The 8,545-nt window shown below is 36.5% G+C and overlaps 1 long non-coding RNA gene across 1 annotated transcript; it reads left to right on the forward strand.

The window, feature by feature from the left end:
• Positions 1 to 1,805: 1,805 nt before the first annotated feature.
• LOC143322307 (uncharacterized) lies at positions 1,806 to 8,538 on the forward strand. The gene is made up of 5 exons (XR_013077281.1): positions 1,806 to 2,219; positions 3,637 to 3,701; positions 3,845 to 3,913; positions 6,700 to 6,755; positions 8,260 to 8,538. It is a non-coding gene; the product is annotated as an uncharacterized LOC143322307 (long non-coding RNA).
• The last annotated feature ends 7 nt before the right edge of the window (positions 8,539 to 8,545 follow it).

The following is an 8,545-nucleotide window of genomic DNA, read 5'->3' on the forward strand; positions in this document are numbered from 1 at the left end:
ACTCTCAAAGGTTACTACCAATGTAACATGAGAGTTGGTGTCCATTGTTTCACCTGGAGTTACACACCTGTGAATGTAAGCCTGCATGTTATGGTACTGTGTTCAGGCACGCCCTGTTCTTTGCTTTTCTTTCTTACAAAGCAAACAGCTGCATTTCTGCCTTCCCATTCTGACAGACATGTTTCATGTTCAGTGATGATCCTTGTTGCAGGTTAATGTGAGCTCATAGCACACTCCTGTCATAGCTAGTGGTACTATACTATTCTAAATATGAAGCCCTTTCAAAAGCTCTCAGCAATCTGTTTAAGCAACAGTATTTCTCAAGTGCATTTCAACATATGGCACTGGTAGATGGTGAAACTCTTTTTATAATCTGTACATAATGTACATAAACATAGTTGATTTTTTTATTTTTTATCCAGTATCCTTTTAATCTTTGGTCCTTCTGCTTCTTCTGTTTTTGCCTATTTTTAATACTTGCAGGTATCAACTCAGTTTCCCCAGCATGGGATCAATGAAGTTGATGTAATGTATGTTACATTAATGACCATTTGTTTGTACTACAGTAAAGTCCTCCGATGACTCGATCGTATCAAGCACATTTCTTTTCCCTTTTTCTTACATGCAACACTGGTCTCAATAATATGCTCCGTGCATTTAACAACCTGCCTTCATTTAAATCAAACTGGTGTTCTTAAGAGGATATTCTGCTACCTTTATGCTGCAACAGCACTGTAAAATATATTTCCAAATTCTCAACCTCTCAAATCACTGTTTTTGATTACAACATTCAGTTGACTTGCCAACACACAAATGACGGCAACAGACAACCACTATAAGGCTCTTAGAAGATCTGGTGGACAAACTCCTCCACATTCACACCCATCCAGCTAATCAGTCGATGTGAGACTGCGTGCACTTCACTTGCAGCGTCTGTGCTCATATTAGACTTGCAGGGCACTACTGTTGCTAGGCCGAGGATCTTTTTAAAGAAATCTTCCAGTGCACAGAGCATGCGCAGTTGTGTCAAACATCTCATTGGTCAGTGATGGGGGTGGAGTGCATTCCACAGACTCTTCAGCTTGTCCAATGAAGGCTGCGCCGACCGAGCAGCCGAACTTCGCCAAGTTTTCCTACCCGTAATGGCTTCTATGTGTCATGTTCAGACGTTTTTAGGCGTAATAAGGCTTCTGTCAATCATCTGCCATTGTGTTCATGATTAGTTATTTAGAGGGGCCTAAATGAAGCTTCACTTTCTGTAATGTATTTTTTTTTTAATATATATGTTAATATCATAAAAACAAACTTAAAAAGTCATTGGGTTGTTTAAGGCCTCAGTGACTCTTTCGCCACTGTGAAATGGTGAAAAACAGGTAGCCTGCATCAACACGATGAACTGAGTGCTGTCTGAACTAAGGTGTAGGCCTACATAAACCAGAGAATTAACATGTTATTGATCATTTATAAACAGCCCTGTACACACAATACATGGCCTCTCAGGGCTCTCCTTACGGAAGAGGTTCAAAGACGGACTGTGTGGCTGAAATTAGGTTATTACACCGGAAATGCCGTAGATCTATCTTACTTCAAAGTGTTCATATATGGCCGATGAGAGGGAAAATGGAAGCAGACAGCGGTGCAAATAATCAGTTTTTTCTACCTCTTAACAAACATGTAGACCTATAGTCACACTTACAGTAGCATGACATATACCACGTTTTATACGCTGTATATAATGAATTCATTTCATATGAGGTTGCACGGGTTAGCCTACTTGCTTTTAGTAACCGTTACCGTTTACTAACGTCAAATCCTAGCTTGATTTGATTGGCTCGCTGCTCACGTGACTGAGCAGTTAAAATGTGTTTTATTAACGCTACTCTAAAACAAACATTTTTGGTTGTATAATTGCGTTTTCTCCCTTAAATAAATTATGTTTCGACGGTTTTGGGCTTTAGTGGGCTGCTAGCGTTAGCTGGACGGGGCTGGAGAGGAAGTGGAGTTTGGCTTACGTTGAGAGGAAAGTGGGCAGAGCCGCTGAAGGATATCAGCTCAGGCAGAGAGGACGACACACACAACAGAGGAGCAAGGCGTCGAGAGCGGAGAGGAGGAGGAGAGGGACGATGCGGCCGAAAGACCCACCAAAACGACGAAAATCGCCCCAAAACGCGACACTGGCCGGGGAAGATGACGGGGGATAGACGCGGCCTGGGAAATGGGTAAGAACTTACGAGTAATCCAACATTAATAGCTGTAAAATACGAATCAGGGGTGTATGGCAATATGGTGGATAGAACGACAGTTAGACGCAGTGTTGTAAAAATGGCCATGGTGTGTTGTCAGCGAAGAATAAAACTATCGATGCGGACAGTGTTAACTACAAGTAAATGTGCTTTATTTGATGGAATTTGCTTGTTTGCTAACCCTGTTTAGAGTTAACTTAGGTAATATTTGGTCAAGCACATTTCTTCTCGACCTGTTAGGAGTTATTTCAACCTACGCATTTAAAATTTGCTTTGTCCTTGAAAGGGCAAATGCCGTTATGTGAATTTGCTCGACTAAAACAACAAAATAAAGCAAATGTTTGGTTTTTTAAATGCTGTATAGACACTGAGAGACATCAACTGAACAATATTAAGCAGTTTTTTTGTTTATTTTCCATATAGTTGTTTTTTGAGGTTTTTCACCGAATTATAAATCAAAAACATATTTGAAAATCGATAATTTTTCATAGTAGTTTACCACAGTCTGCACAAATGTAGTTTATAAGAAGGTATAAGTAAGTGTGAGATGCTTTATGCTTGGTATTTAAAAATAGTTGAAATTAATAGTGACAAGTTGTCAAAATGCTCAAAATGTGAGTATTAAACACAGTTCTTCCATTGTAGACTCTGTACTTAAACTACACTTCATTTGTTTATTAACTAAAGGTTCTATATGTTTTAAAAGCTAGATATACTTCGAAATACAAAATAGGGTGTTGGCTTTTAACCCTTTGAGGTACTGAATAGAGAAGTAATATAAATATGTACATTAATTTTGTTTCTCCACCTTACATTATACCTGTAAGACGTGTAAAGAAAGATAAGATTTTTTAATGTTGTAAAGCTTCTCTACAAGTATGTGAATTTAAGGAAACTTAAAATACTGTATTAAAATTAAATAAAGAATTAAATTCATCTTTCTGTCATGGTCTCATGGAGAAGGTTGTTGATTTATCCACATATCAAGGCAAGTACTACACATTAAAAAGCAGATATGTGCTATCCTTTATCATAGATATTTTTGTATCTTTAACTATAATATTAAATTCAAAGGATTAGTGCCACCCTTCACGTAACAAAATGGCCTCTTATAGCTATTCTCAATGGGATGTTACTGTTGAAGACAAATTTAGTTGCATTTTGAGCCACTAAGACACGCAGAGATGAAACATTTTCCTGACCAAATATGCAACGACTTATTTGTGATATTTGTGATATGTTAATGAGCTCCGAAACATTCTTGAAAACAATCTTTAGATTATCTTGTAACACAATTAGTCAATTCATGTCTGATTTTATGCCAACATATGTTGTGATTTTAAAAAAATGTAAGTACAACAAAATGATAATAATCGCATTTTGTATTTTGCAGGTCTCCCTTGTTGTTTCACAAATTGTGTCAAAGAAGAAAGAGGACCACCTGACCCGGACAAAATGGTATGTGTTTTTAACCAGTCCAGGCTTTTAAATGTTTTTTGCAGTCTGACTAGCTTCTTTGACTTTCCTGCTACATACATGTAACCAGTAGGGTGTGCTGTTAACACATTTCCTCTCTGAATCTGTATTTTTCTATTTTAAAGGGTTGATACGCAGTCGTCATGGAGTCGCGAATTGAAGGATTCGAGTGAATAGCACAGCAACAGGGAGTTGTAAGTATAATATTTCTGATTGATTAAACATCTGTATGAAATTCTTTGCATCGTATCTGTGCATCGAACTCTTCAAACGTCTCAAATCAAATTGACCGTTCTTATTGACCACTAAGATAACAGAATAGACAGCAGAATGAACAGTGAGATTTTTTTCAGTTTTATGTGAAAGGCATTGCACACAAATGCCATTAAACGAAATTTGTTATGTAGTTCATGTGTAATGTAGTATGCGTCGTGACAGTCTTGACTAAAAGCAATGACAGTCCCGTCTGACGATAGGGCAGTTCTGCCATCTAGTGTATGTTGTGACTAAGATGTACACACCCATGTGTAAGTGATCAAATACCTGACTAAGTGAGGCATTTTGTGGTTCGTTTCAAATAATTATTTAGATTCAAGTTCAATCCATATACATTTTCGAGTGTTTTGATTATTCAGTGGCTCTGATATATCATTAAAAGTGTTTTAACAGCTGAGCATACTGCAGAAATGTACGTAAGACTGTAGGATGCGTCCAAAAGATTTTTCAAGAGTTTTCAACATCAACCTCTCTCTTTACAATCTTGTGTTGTTTATTAAAGGTGTTAAGATTACTGATAGAGTTTTAGAGTTAACAAATAAAATTTATTTAAAGCTGGATACCTACATACAATTTATTATACAGCAATACAGCAAGTGACATACGGATTTTTAAATGTTCCGTGATGATCTGTTATTTAGCTAGGTAACCTGTGAAGCACGTAGCATTGTTATTTATTATTCTTTCTTTGTCATAACAGTGTGCCATGTAATTAAAAAATACTGATAGTCATCACATTGCTCTCATATCAATCATATGCAGAACACTGAAATTTCACAACACCAACTGTGGCACCTACTCAGGAAGTGATTTTGGTGGGTTTGCGATCTCAAAAGATGCATCAGGCAATCCTTCAAAGACACTGACCATGCAAACCTGTGACTTGGATGTTGTGTCTCTTTTTGAGTGTTGTAGTGTTTTACCCACAGAGGTGAATTAGGAAATCGTAGTACAACTCAGCAGGGGCATACCATGTTAAACGTGTAGTATAACACATGGGTTGCCCTAGGCACATTTTTCGCTTTTTTCAGTTACATTTTAGTTCTGTCAAGTTGGCAAGATGGTGACATTTTGCAAGGCAAGCATGATCATAAAAGAACTACTATCCAATTTGGCTATGCAGTTGCACTATAAAAATACAATTATAACCTTGGCCCATAGAGGGCATCACAACAATTGAAAATTTTATTAAGATACATGTTTTCACCATAATTTAAATATAAGGTGCCATGTTGTGCAATTGATCTGCATTGTACAGTTTTTCCTCATGGCACTGATTTCGGTTTGTGTCACTTAGAAAAATATTTGTAAATAACCCCAAAACTATCAGCCAAATGAAAGTCTTAGTATGAACAGTGCCTGTCTTAATTGGCAGTTGTGAATGTTATTTAGAGCCTAAAATTGTAAGTATGTAAGCACTGAAATATGAAAAACAAAAGCCAATTTTGAAATAAGAGAAATGTCTTAACTTCACACATATCAACAGAACCATTTCTTGAGATAATGGTTGCACCAACATGGAATTTCTGAAAAACAATAAACAACAACAGATAACATTAACTACCTGCTTGTAATCTTTACTAATAGGTATTGGTCAGATACCATTTTGCATCTTGAAAACATTTGCATTAATTCACAGTTCATGGTTGATGAGTAAGAGAAAATGTGAAGACATTGTTTAACTAAATTGACAAAGCATGTCGCAGTGGACACAGAAGAGCTAAATTGGGCTGCCCCATCCAGATGTATTTTTCTCATATCACTGTTTTTACTATTAAGAATAAGAAGGGGCTGTAGGAATAAAGAGGAGCCCATACAACAAAAAAACTGAGGCTAGAAAGCCCCCAAAAGAACATCAAGGCAAAACCAGACAGTTGTCAGAATGAGATCCATGAGTTTTTCAAGAGCACATGAATGTCACACAGTAAAAGAAATGTCAGCCTTACATAGAGTGATGCCTGTTGGTTCTTGTCTGCACATGCCTTAGTTAAAAATGCAGGATGCTTCCCTGACCATGTACTACATTGTTTTTTTCTTCCCTGAAAAAAGACTTTAGGAATTGACTTTAAGTTGTAATTGTTACTGTAATCAGACACGATAATGAGTAGTGATTATAGTACAGATCATATTGGAGAATCGATTTTGATTTTGAATTATTTTTTTTTGTTTTGTGTTTTGTTGGCTGTATTTGGCCTCCCATACATTGTTTTTCTTAACCACGCATTGATCATGTAACCAGCACAACAGCTGTTACATATAAAGGTCTTTTTGGTAACATCGGTAAAGCTGCAGTATTGGAAGGTTTTAAAAAAGTAAAATGTGAAAAGATACATGTTGTTTAAATTTAATGGTTCTGTTAAAATAGGGTTCTTAATAGAGTAACAGAGTTCTTTCTTATCCTTAAATCAGTTTCCAGCAAAGGCATTTGCTGTGTAGAACATCAGCTATTGATTAATGGTTGTAATTACTGCAAAGGTTGGAAAGAATTGTGCATTTTCTCTCAGATAAACTCATTCCTCAATTTCAAATGATTGCTTATTTGTTAAAGCAGTGTCTTATCAGTCACCATTTAAAACTAGAAAATGGCAACACTTCAAAATGGTGAACGTCAGCCATGTTGAGTGGTCCACTCATTTTCTATTTCAGTGTGGATCTTGTGTATGGTAATACGAGTATCATTCATTGTTCCTTATCTCTTCCACAGTGGAGACCTGCACTGATGTGAAGATCTCGAAATTTGAAGAAAAAGAAGACAGCTCTGTAAGTTTTTTATGTTTGAGCTGACGAAATCCACATGCCTACTGAGCACATTACAACAACAACTAGAAAATTTTACTCTCTATGAAGTATATGTTCCCTATATCGCAATTGAATATCTTGAGGTTGAGGATATTGCAGCAGACCTCACCCCACTTGGAATATTTATTGCCGCCCTTCTCTGTTAGTTGTGAAGGCTAGCAAAAGACCTAGATGTTACAATGTAGAATGCATACATAAAGGGTAGGTTTTTAAACATTATGGTAGTACATGATGACAATTTTTATCATGTGGATACTTTCATTATTGATAATGATTTAAGCTATTTTTACTCCAGCTTTATATGGATATAGGCTGTGTTGCCTCCTGTTGGTACATTATAAAAGTGGCCAAATTTCTCCAAGAGTTATTATATTCTCCATTTCTGTGAATATCTTTGATAGGTTTTTGGCCTAAAATTTGAAAACATCATAAAAAAAAAAAAACTGAACTGAACTGAAATATTACTCAAATATTTCAACATTTTAAGAGCTATGAGGGAAATTTTTCCTGATTTTTAACAATCGACATATAAATTGTCATTGTATGAAGGGTGGCTTCAATACATATTGGATGCTGTTACTGTATGTTGTCTATCTGTTGGTCAGTCACGCCTTTGCTTTTGTGACTCTCGTAAGCATTTTGTCAGATCAGTCAAGGGATCTCAGTTTGCATACAGCATTGTTTGCTCACATGCCAGTGTTTTGTTGTTTTAATCGCAATTTATTTGAACATCACTATTGCTGCGTAATTGCGTAAAAACGATTCATGCATAATGCGTGGTGTGAATTGGGCTAACTCTAGACTCATACCCCTGGTGGTCAGTTGAAGAATTTATTTGCAAATGATCGGAGCCTTTATCCAACTTGGACTTCGTTTTGCTGATTTCTTTGAATTCACCACACAGTATATCGATTCAGCATCACATTTGACAGAACACACATTATCGGCATAGCTTGTTGCACTTCTCCCTGTATAACTCAACACTAAGGATCCCCATGACGGAGCTTTTGCCAGATCTGTAAATTTAGGTGTTAAATAAAAAGTTGTATTGAATGTCTGAAATGAAATTTAATACCATGAAGTTTGGCTATGAAACAATATTTAGACAGCTTTGGTCCAAAAATGGAACAACAGGCATGACTCTGGATTACAAACACCCCCAAATCTGTAGCTTGTATTGTATACATTATGTTGATATGACTTAGATTAACAGTTAATGAGAATAGCTGAACTTTGGTAAATATTTTTACAATTCTGTTACCTTACAAAAGCTCACATTTCAGATCAACACACGCACATACACAATGCTAGCTAACGCAACTGAAGGCTAGCCATGTATGTGACTTAACTGTCGTAATTTTAGTCTAGTTTAGCATGCCGTCTTAAACTGCTGGACAGTGAATCATGAGTCATTTCAGTTGCACTGTGGGCTTACAACCTTTCCTTCTTTTTTTATCCTATCAAGACCCCATTCAACTGGATATTGCTGAAGTGGAGACAGCGTTGTTTAACGTGAAGATTGCAAGTGATTTGGCAGTTAGCCAAATATTGACAAGATGAAAACCGTTTTCTGACTGGACATTGACATTTTGGATTTTTATTTTTTTACAACAACATGGACACTGGAACCCCGTTGCTGGCTATATAGCGGACTTGTTGAAAAATGATATTGTTTTTGGGAAACAAAATCCGCCTTTGTACATTTGATATTCAAATGTTTTTAAATAAAGTGTATGTCCTCGTATTTTTCC

Source organism: Chaetodon auriga, chromosome 6, assembly GCF_051107435.1.
Source record: "Chaetodon auriga isolate fChaAug3 chromosome 6, fChaAug3.hap1, whole genome shotgun sequence".
NCBI classification, from domain to species: Eukaryota; Metazoa; Chordata; class Actinopteri; order Chaetodontiformes; family Chaetodontidae; genus Chaetodon; species Chaetodon auriga.